Raw genomic sequence first — 11,909 nt, 5'->3', positions numbered from 1 at the left:
TTTTTTTTTTTTTTTTTTTTTTTGTTGAGAATATAGGTTTTGAGTCACTAATTTGATATGGATGTTTTATTCCAAATGAACGGTCCCTGACTAGTTTTCGACAAATATTATTAATTTATTATTATATCGCTAAAAATCAACGGTAGGTATCTTCTCCTGAAATTTCCCGACGTTTTTGTTTTAATAATCAATTAATTTACGACAACGACATTAGGTGCAAGAATTGGCAATTTGTTTCATTTATCATAACCCCACAACGAAACAACACACCACAACACATATATTTTGGTGAGAATATTCTGTGGTGTAGAAGAAACACGAGGCTTCAAGATATTTCTTTTAATATATATACAAATACATGCAATATATTTATATATAGAGTAGTCTCTTGTGAGACGGTCTCACGAATCTTTATCTGTGAGACGGGTCAACCCTACCGATATTCACAATAAAAAGTAATACTATTAGCATAAAAAATAATACTTTTTCATAGATGACACAAATAAGAGATCCGTCTCACAAAATACGACCCGTGAGACCGTCTCACATAAGTTTTTGTCTTATATATATTTTTGTTCACTAAAAAATAGGATATGTATTGTGGTTGTTGCGGAAGAGGTGCGGTGACAAAACATAGCTGACATGAAATCACTAACATGTAACGTTAGTGTTATGACATGAAAATCATATATATCTATAATGTTATGATTCTCCACTTTGAGCCTAAACTCGTACGACATTGCTTTTGAACTTTATCCAAAAAAGGTTATACCAATGTTGATATTATCTTATCTTATTAACTCATAATCTTTCTTCTAATATTCCAATGTGAATTTTGGTTGCATTATCAACAATCTTCTCCTCAAAAGAAGTTACACCATTATTCTCATGGTCACAGCTTCTCCTCAAGCCTTATATGTTCTCCAATCAAGTCACGTCTTTCATTTAAATATCCAACGATTCCACTCACATGACTCGATTTAGATCATGGTTCTGATACCATTTGTTATTGCATGTAAGTTACAGATCTCCATAATGATATAATATTGTCCACTTTGAGTCTAAGCTCTTTGAAATTTATCCAAAAGATCTCATACCACTGAAAATATCATTTCATCTTATTAATACATGATCTTCCTCTTGATTTTTCAATTTGAGATTTTGGTTGCATTCTCAACACTTAGAAAGAGGGCCGAATGTGAGCTGCGACGTATCCCGTTCGACACTCTAAGTGCCTTGGTAACTCCAAGGAATCCGAGACTCCTATTTTTGAGGGAACATATATAATGATTATACGACATGACAATTCCAAAGACTCGGCTACCACAACTTTAATAGACCATTCTGAACAGAACCGTTATAATATTGAACTATTTCTGAGTTTGAACTTTGAGGCTCATCAGTGATTTTGTTCTTTGCCTCTCCTCCAATCTCCATGCTTATTACGTGTGTTCATTCACTTCATATTTGGGTTCTTGGAAACCGGAATCGATATGCAGTGAAGAAATTAAATTCGGTTCGGGCGATCGCGTTTCAATGTAAGTATGACAACCTCAGTTGATTTGTAGGATATTATTTACTGCTAACACTTTATACAATTTTCGTTGATGTGGAGTGTCTTCCTGTGACCACAGATCTGCTAGCCGGAAATAGACACAAGTACAATTTTAGCCGAAATTGCAACTAAAAAGAAAAAAAGGAAATTAACTGATGGATAGAATTACCTGAAACACTTTCTCCATTAAAATGGTTGGCAGTTAAGTCTCTAGCATAAGAGCACCAGCAGCTGCTGACTATGACTACAGATAAGAGCACCCTCGCGTGTATACATCACTGCCTGATACATTATACTATTTCACAAAGCAACTGTAAAAGCTCGAACTCATTCTAAATCAGTACTGAGTTATTGAATACCACAAGGTGCCTCGAAACAATGGCGAAACACATAAAAAGCACTCATACTATGAAATCAGTTGATTGTTCAGGACGCACCAGAAAAATAGTGTTCTTATAAATCTCTCAAATCCTATTAAAAAACAATTCATTCATATCTTCTAACAACCAGGAGAACTACAAAACCTTTTTTTGAAAAACAGAAACAATAGCACAATCGAATTTGTAGAGCACAACTAAAACATGAACCCTGCAATGAATTTAACAAAAAGTGAATCCAAGAACAAAGAAGACCCTGCCTCAAATTACTATGTAACAATTCTTAAACAATCACACACACACAAGGAGTCAAGAAAAGCTATACCTTTCCTTCAAGTGATGAGCAATATCAAGAAAAGCTATACCTTTCCTTCAAGTGATGTATCTTTGGATTGGCTTGGCACCTGTGGATATAGTCTTCCCCTGCACAAAATGTAGAGAAAAAACGAAAAATGCTTTAAGGTTTGTACCATGAATAGATCGGATTGTTATTGCTAATCTAATATGTTAGAAATGGCGATTTTGTTGTCAAATAAAAGATAAGGACGGATGGATGTGACGATTTAAGATAAGATATCAATTGCGTGTATCATAATCTGGTGATGAATGCGAGAAATTGTAAATATTATTTGATGTCTGACTTGTTTATTTCTTGGGAGATTGCATTAATTTTTAGGATAGATTCGTCCCAACTCAGAGTTGACCCCAACAACCAAGCAAGACAATCTATTAATCTGGTCAAATATATATTGTTAATATAAGAAATTTGCAAGAAACGGCTATTTTCTTGCAAACTTAGCATTTTCAAACATGATAATTACATTATCATAGTACTAGGAACCCAGTGTTTTGTCCAAGATCCAACAAAGCTCATCTTACAAGCTGCTGACACATTGAAATTGCACTTTGTTTCTTCTTCATCTTCTTATTTTGCTTCGACATGAGGAGGGTGATACGATCGAAACTGAACTTCTTTCTCTTCGGATGAAGTCCGTTTTCTTTACCAGCTGCTGCTTTCTCAGCAGAGCGTGGATCAGTATTAGGTTTACTGCTAAGCATTTGTCCCAGTGACACTCTGCGCTTCCCCATGTTCCCTTCTGCTGGTACCCCATTCTTGTACTCTTCGGTTAGAAGCAGTTTCCTGCTCGATATTTCCCCGATAGACAGAGTTGGCTTCAGGACTGGTTTTAGCTCGTCATCATCCACAAGATTCGGATTGTTTACGTCCAGCATGTGAGATTCTTTACAGTGGAGGGATGAATGGGAGTTCTTAAATTTAGTAGAATTATGAACAGAACGTCGAATCTGACCACGATCAGATCTCCATTTACGAAGAACCTCTTCCACTACAAGTTCACCTCTATTTGCCGCTTCCACCCTGCTCAATGCTTCTTCCAGGGCCTTTTTGCTGATTTTAACCTCTTCAGTTGCTTCTTCCACCTTTTTTAGGATATACCAGTTCAACAGATTTGCTTCATTGGCTCTAAGCACTGCATCCGCTTCCTTATCCTGATAAGATTCCTTTGCATCTCGAGCTGTAGAGATCAAGGTTGAGTATTCCTCAAAAGTCAGTGTCACCCCTTCAGATTTTTGTTCAGAAGCACTGAAAAGTGCTTTGATTTCTGCAAGAGCCACAGCTTCAGAAGCTCTGGCTGCTTCCTTCATCATTTTAGCAGCAACCGACTTCATATGAGCAGTTTTGATAGCATCCTTTGTCTGTTAAATCTCAGACAGTGCTCTCAAAACTTCCGATCTTGCAATGATTCCAACATTCTTAAATTGTTCGATCTCCAAACTTAGCTTCTGAAGCTCCCTTGTGACAACATCTGACGGATGAGGGGAACCACCTTCGACTTCAGAATCCTTGGACATCTCAAGATTCTGTTTTGTTTGGTTTAGCTCATCCTCGATAAATGAAATTTTGGAGGTATTAGAAGACAATCCTTGACGAGTCTTCTCATGTAACATTCTTTCTGTCTCAATTTTCTTGTTGCACAAATTAACCATGGCTCGGATATCTGAAAGATCAGCAGTAATCCTGGTTAAGTTCATCTTAGCCAGTTTCAGCTCCATTAGAATGATCCCAGGGGTAGCAGAGGCAGCCAGGCCCATATTAACATTTTCGTCGGGATGCTCGCTCATATTTTTTCCCAGATTTTCTGCTGTTTCGACATCAAAATGCATGCTGTTGTTCTGCAAATATTTGTTCACGGCGACGTTAATTTGTGGTGCTTCTTTCTGCAACTTCAAGTTCAATTCTTCAACGATCAATTTGGTTGTTTCCAACTCCTTTAAAAAATTGAGCGTCTCTTTAGTAATCAATTCTCTTTCCATTTGCGTTGCATTTTCCTCCACTTTGACAATGTCAACAATCTGCGCATCATTCTGTCACCGACAATATCCATTAAACAGTATCAACACCGCAAAAATTTAGTCAGCTAATGCATATCATGATTCAATTTGAGCGGCCCATCATATCAATCAGGCACATAGATAACCAATTATATTAGTAATCACCGTTCGATGAAACAAATGAACTTTCTTTTACTTTGATCTAGATGCATTTAGTGTTCCAAATTTCAAAAGCAGACTAGATTAAGGAACCAGGAACATCTAAAGAATCTAATAAATAGTTAATGTGCGAAAGTGTAAGTTGCCACTTTCGATATAACCAGAAACAACCGATAATTCCAATCTCTTCTTTGCAAAATAGGTAGCGTCTTTACCAAGATATGAGTACACATAAAACAGGGAAGCACATAACCTTATTCACACGAAAGAACATAGTTATCCCAAACTATATTACCTTAAACATTAAACCACAATCCACAAACAAAATGCAATTCTGGGAATAATTTATGACCATGGGTGGTTCTATGCATGCAATATCTCCTAGTACTGAAACTCAAAGATGAAATCTTAACTTCGATTCTAGATTTCATAACACTACTCGCTATAACAAGACAAATATAATAAGAACAAAAATGACCAAAACAATGAAACTAACACTACTAAATGCAACACTGACAATGGCAACGAAGCCTTTTACAAAGGATTGTTGGATACTTTAAGCTTAATAAATGAAAATTAAGCAAAGACGGATAGAAACTCGAAACAAAAACATTGAAAGGAAAACCGACACTCCTAAGCAGCATGGGAAGCGCTAGGGATGCCTGGATTTTCCAGGCAGCAAGTGGTGGGGCGCCGGAAAGTGGCACCGCCGTGACCCTGTTTCACGAAAGGGTGTGTGCCTTTTCGAGTTTTTCTGATATCCTTATGTCCTAAAGGTGTTCATTAATGATTTTAATCAGTTATTTGGATCAAGAGACACTCATATGATTGAAAAAACATGTCCCTTCAGATTAATAACATTAAATAGAAATGCTTAGATCATTTTTTAACTGATATTTGGATGAGAATTCTGCACAACATTTGAATTCATTTATGTGGGGGATTGTTGGATATTTTAAACTTAATGAATGAAAATTAAGCAAAGACGGATAGAAAACTTCAAACAAAAACAATGAAGGAAAAACCGACATTCCCAAGCAGCAGAGGAAACGCTAGGGCGCCCAAAACGGCCCAAAGGGCTGCCTGGATTTTCTAGGCATCAAGTGCTGCACCAGGGCGCTACATTTGTGCGTCCCAGCGCCCATGCTTCTGTCTGGAAAATCCAGGCAGTGCTGGGGCACCCGGAAAGTGGCGCCTCAGCACCTGTGACCCTGTTTCACAAAAAGATGTATGCCTTTTCGAGTTTTTCTAATATACTTACATCATAATGATGTCCATTAATGGTTTTCATATGTTATTTGACCAAGAGACACTCATGTGATTGAAAAAACATGTTCTTTCACATTAATAACATTAAATAGAGATGCTTAGATCATTTTTTAACTAATCTTTGGATGAGACTTATGCAAAACATTTGTATTCATATTGAGTGTCTTCTTCTTATTTCTTCTAGACAAAGATAATTTATATCATTTAATGGTTTTGGAACTTGTGTTTTGTAGTGTAATTATCACAAGTTGGAAGTTCATTGTACGTAGGGAAACGATTATCATATCCTGTGACCATCAACATCGAGAAAATATAGTTCTATTGCATTGACTTCAAATTTGCTAACATATTTTAAATTATTTAGTTATCTTTGTTGGTCCCACGTGCGGAATTTGAGATAATAAAACCCGAAAATAAAGAATAAACTGGACACCGAGATTTACATGGAAAACCCCTAAAAATTATTAGGGTAAAAACCACGGGCAAGATGAAAAGAATTTCCAATATAATATTTTGTGGTGTACAACTCACTCACTGTGTTTCCAAAGAGAACACACAGTCTCTTAATACAGGAGAACAAACACCTCACAAATATTATAGAATGTTATAAGATGAGAGAAAACTCGAAGAAGGGATGATATCAGAATGAAGGAATGGAGCTCTATTTATAGAACTTCCTGTCAGTATGAAAACGCGTACCGTCTGAACGCATCCTACAGCGTATAAAACGCGTTCCTTTCTATCTGAGTCAAAAATGTCAACCTTTGTTGACTCGTCCATTTAATGCTCATATTGCCGACATTTCTCCCACTTGGAGATTTGATTGAGAATCAAACACATCTCCACACATCCTTTAAATCTTGTCATTCCCTGCTGCTTACGTTTCTGCTAGACCACTTGAGGATCTACACCACTCAAACTTATCAGTGTTCACTGCTTGGTCAGAAAATCAGCTATGTTATCCTTTGTATGGATCTTCTGCATATCCACGCTTCCTTCTTCTACTACTTCCCGCACAAAGTGAAATTGTACTCCAATGTGTTTCGTCCTGGAATGAAAGGCTGGATTCCTTGCGATGTGCAAGGCACTCTGACTGTCACAAAACAAAGAAACATTTTCTTGTTTGTGCCCGATCTCCTCCAATAACCTTTTAATCCATATTGTCTCCTTGCAATCTTGAGTAGCTGCCATGTATTCTGCCTCTGTTGTAGATAACGCCACAACTGTCTGCAGTTTTGAAACCCAGCTTATTGCTCCCCCTGCAAGTGTAAACACATAACCAGTAGTAGATTTCCTCTTATCAGGATCACCAGCATAATCTGAATCAACATAGCCCCTGAGTGTAAAATCCGATCCTCCATAACATAATGCAGCATTCGAGGTACCCTTAATGTATCTAAGGATCCTCTTAACAGTGCTCCAATGCTCTCGTCCAGGATTCGCCATATACCGACTAACTGCTCCCACTGCTTGAGCAATGTCCGGTCTTGTACAGATCATAGCGAACATCAAACTTCCCACTGCTGATGCATATGGTACTCGAGACATCTCCATCCTCTCTGCTTCACTGCTAGGACACATCTCGGAGGATAACTTGAAGTTAACAGGAAGAGGGGTCGAAATTGGCTTACTATCTTGCATGTTGAAGCGTTGCAAGACTTTCTTCAAATAATTTTTCTGGGAAAGCCAAATCTTTCTGTTACTTCTGTCTCGGTGAACTTGCATCCCTAGAATCTTGTTTGTTGGTCCTAAATACTTCATATCAAATTCCCTAGCCAACTGTGCCTTCAATCCTTGGACCTGATCTTTGTTTGGGCCTGCTACCAACATGTCGTCCACATACAACAGCAAAATGATATAATCATCACCAGACCTCTTGAAATACGAACAAGGGCCTGCAATCAGTCTGTTGTATCCAAGGCTCATGATATAGGAATCAAATCTCTTGTACCAACACCTCGGCGCCTGTTTGAGACCGTACAGAGATTTGTTCAACCTGCAAACCAAGTTCTCTTTGACTTTTTCCGCAAAACCTTTTGGCTGGAGCATATAGATTTCTTCTTCAAGATCTCCATGAAGAAACGCCGTTTTCACATCTAGCTGTTCTAGATGTAGGTCAAACACCGCACACAATGCCAATACTATTCTGACTGTTGTCAGCCGAACCACATGAGAAAATATCTCATTGAAGTCAATGCCTTCTTTCTGAGCATACCCTTTAACCACCAATCTAGCACGATACCGCTCCACTTGGTTATTGTCATCATGCTTGATCTTATAGACCCATCTGTTTCCAATAGATTTCCTTCCTCGTGGTAGTGTAACAAGATCCCAATTTTTATTCCTGTCTAATGCCTCCAACTCTTCTTGCATTGCTATCATCCACAATGATACATCCGAGCTTTGAGTAGCCTCGTGGAAACTCGATGGCTCACCATCTTCTGATAATAGACACTATGCAATGTTANCAAGGATACATCCGAGCTTTGAGTAGCCTCGTGGAAACTCGATGGCTCACCATCCTCTGATAATAGACAATATGCAATGTTACTTTCAGTGACATAATCTGAAAGCCAACCTGGTGGTCTTCTGTCTCGAGTTGACTGCCTCACATTGGAAACTTCAGACTCAACATGTTCTTGTTCTTCGTGCTCTGGTACTGCTTCACAAGAAACTTGACTTTCGTCCGTCTTATTTTCCACCTGAAAAATAGTAGTTTCTGAATTCGGTGTGCCTTTGTCTCTCTTTACTTTTTCTTCTTCGAAGATAACATCTCTGCTGATGACAAGCTTGTGAACAGTAGGATCCCACAAGCGAAACCCTTTTACTCCATCAGCATAACCCAAGAAGATACATTTTCTGGATTTCGAATCCAACTTCGATCTTTCTTGCCCATTGTACAGAACGTACACAGGACTTCCAAATGTATGCAAATGAGAATAATCTGTCGGCTTCCCAGTCCACATCTCCATCGGAGTCTTCAGATCAATCGCCACTGAAGAAGAACGATTGATAATATAACAAGCGGTTTTGACTGCTTCTGCCCAAAATGACTTGTCTAGACCCGCAGTCCTCAACATAGCTCTTGTTCTGTCCATCAAGGTCCTATTCATCCACTCCGCTACTCCATTCTGTTGAGGTGTGTAAGCCCTCGTGAATTGTCTTTTAATGCCCTCATGTTAACAATATGCATCAAACTCATCACTGGTATATTCTCCTCCATTGTCAGTCCTCAAACACTTGATTTTCTTCTCAGAATCAAGTTCAACCCGTGCTTTGAAATCTTTGAAGATCTGGAAAACATCTGATTTCTTCTTGATTGGATACACCCAACATCTCCTAGAGAAATCATCAATGAACGAGACAAAGTATCTCGCTCCTCCTAGGGATACAACCGGTGCTTGCCAAACATCCGAATGAATCAGCTCCAATATGCTTTTGCTCCTGGCAGTAGAAGTGCCAAACTTTAATCTGTGTTGTTTACTGGTAACACAATGCTCACAAAAGGGTAGTGACACTTTTGTAAGTCCCGGCAACAGCTTCCGTTCTGAGAGAATTTTCAACCCCCGTTCTGACATATGCCCGAGCTTTCTATGCCATAACACTGTTAATTCTTCTCCTGAACCATTTGATGCAACAGCTAGTTCTGCCTCTTTGTGTGTTTCTCCCAAAAGTACATACAGATTTGCAGCAACCTTTTCCGCCTTCATAACCACAAGCGCGCCTTTCACAATTTTCATGATCCCGTTCTCGATCCGAGTTTTGCACCCGATGTCATCCAATTGCCCCAAGGACAAAAGATTTTTCGTCAGTCCTTTCACATGTCGTACCTCCTGTATGGTGCGAATGGTGCCATCAAACATTTTAATTTTGATAGTACCGACCCCAGCGATTTCCAAGGCATGATCATTTCCCATGAATACAGATCCTCCTGAGACTGGTTCATAATGATCAAACCATTCTCTCCGAGACGTCATGTGCCACGTCGCTCCTGAATCCATAATCCATGTGTCACAAAATTTGTGTCTGCCTTCTGCAACAGTTGCTGCTTCGCTGAATAATATTTCACCACTGCCTGAAGTACTGGCCACATTTCCTTGAGAACTTTTGTCAATACTCCTACACTCTTTCTTGAAGTGCCCTTTACGGCCACATTTGAAGCAGTAAATATTTTTCTTCTTACTTCTCGACTTTGATCTACCTCGTCTTTGGCTCCCACTGGAGTCACGGTCCATAAATCTTCCTCTTATCATCGGTAAAGCCTCCGCATGCTTCGATGTTACCAACCTGTCTTCCTTATTCTTGCGCCGGCTTTCTTCACCGAGAACCGCAGTTAAGACATCATCGAATGTTAGAAAGCCCATAAGAATATTGTTGGTAATGTTGATGATAAGTTGATCATATGAATCTGGTAGACTTTGAAGTAGAAGCTCCGCACGTTCATTTTCCCCTATTTTATGCCCCATGGAAGTGAGTTGGGCAAATAGAGTATTTAGTGTGTTGATATGATCGGTCATCGATGAGGATTCCGTCATCCGAAGAGTATAAAGCCTTCTCTTAAGGAAAATCATGTTGTGTAGCGACTTGACCTCGTACATCTTTGTCAGAGTATCCCAGATAACTTTAGCTGTTTTTATCTCAGAGATACTTGACAAAACTTCGTCTGCTATAGCCAAGTGTAGATTGCCAACAGCGTTGTCATTCATCTCATTCCACTTTCCATCATCTGTAATCTCCATCGGTCTATCTCCAATAGCCGCCAAGCAATTCTCCTTTCTTAAAACTGCTTGTATCTTTATTTTCCACAGCATAAAATTGCTTCCGTTAAACTTTGTTATCTCGTACCTTCCCGCCATTATGTCTACAACAATTTTAGTAGACTGGACAAAATAATTCCGCATTAAATAAAAAATCTCAAAAAATCTTTTCTCATGTGGAAGATCAGACTAGGCTGCAACCACAGAGCATACTCAGAATTTTAAGAAATTTTAAATCAAGGCTCTGATACCACTTGTTGGCCCCACGTGCGGAATTTGAGATAATAAAATCCGAAAATAAAGAATAAACTGGACACCGAGATTTACGTGGAAAACCCCTAAAAATTATATGGTAAAAACCACGGGCAAGATGAAAAGAATTTCCATTATAATATTTTGTGGCGTACAATTCACTCACTGTGTTTCCAAAGAGAACACACAGTCTCTTAATACAGGAGAACAAACAGTTCACAAATATTATAGAATGTTATAAGATGAGAGAAAACTCGAAGAATGAATGATATCAGAACGAAGGAATGGAGCTCTATTTATAGAACTTCCTGTCAGTATGAACGCATCCTACCGTGTATAAAACGTGTTCCTTTTTATCTGAGTCAAAAATGACAACCTTTGTTGACTCGTCCATTTAATGCTCGTATTGTCGACAATCTTCATATTCAGTTCAAACGAAATGTTAAAAGAAAATACACACCAACAAGGATAATAAAGCACCAACACTAACTGTCACACCATTATCTCAAAAGATAGCACAAGAAGGGACAAAACTCAGATAACAGATACACTAAACAATGGGCAAACTAAAACAAAACAAAAAAATGAACAAAAAACACAATGCATTTGTGCACAACCTCAGTTGCATTCTTTGGGGAAATGGGTTTCCAGAGGGCCATTCCTCCAAACCGGTTGGCCGCCTCTTTTACCGAGTCAAACGGCGCAGACGTGTCGATTTCAGCCCTCTCAGAACCGAGTTCTGTCTCAGGGTGGGTTCATCTCCGGAATCAGCTCACGCTTGGACTCAAGATTTTCCGAACTTTCCTCAGCCATTGCAATTTGCAAGAAAGAAGATAATCCACGAGATGTTTAATAAAACGAGTAACTGTGGAGTTCGAGAGGAAAGTTTATGGGAAAGGTCGTGGAGCAGAACGAAGTCGGTAACGTTCACTTATTATTGGGTCGTGTCAAAAGGGCACATACTGCAACGTTTGGATTCTCTCAACTATTATTAGTACTATTATGCGAGAGCATGTTTTGTATAATTTTGTAAATATTTCATTAATTTAATTTACATTAAAATATAAGTAATATTATAATTATAAAAATTAATAAAACATAATATTATATTTTTATTTGGGGTTAAATTATGATTTGATTAAAAGTCATACCAACCTACCTCACTTGGTTAGTATGACACCCTCATCT

At 38.5% G+C, this 11,909-nt stretch overlaps 1 pseudogene; it reads right to left on the bottom strand.

Annotated features, from left to right (window-relative positions):
• Positions 1-843: 843 nt before the first annotated feature.
• LOC140972748 (WEB family protein At2g38370-like) lies at positions 844-11,473 on the bottom strand (annotated as a pseudogene).
• Positions 11,474-11,909: the final 436 nt, after the last annotated feature.

This window comes from Primulina huaijiensis, chromosome 1, assembly GCF_012295235.1.
Source record: "Primulina huaijiensis isolate GDHJ02 chromosome 1, ASM1229523v2, whole genome shotgun sequence".
In the NCBI taxonomy this organism is placed as follows: domain Eukaryota; kingdom Viridiplantae; phylum Streptophyta; class Magnoliopsida; order Lamiales; family Gesneriaceae; genus Primulina; species Primulina huaijiensis.
The sequence above is the reverse complement of the archived record's forward strand: the minus strand, read 5'-3'. Positions and strand labels throughout refer to the sequence as shown.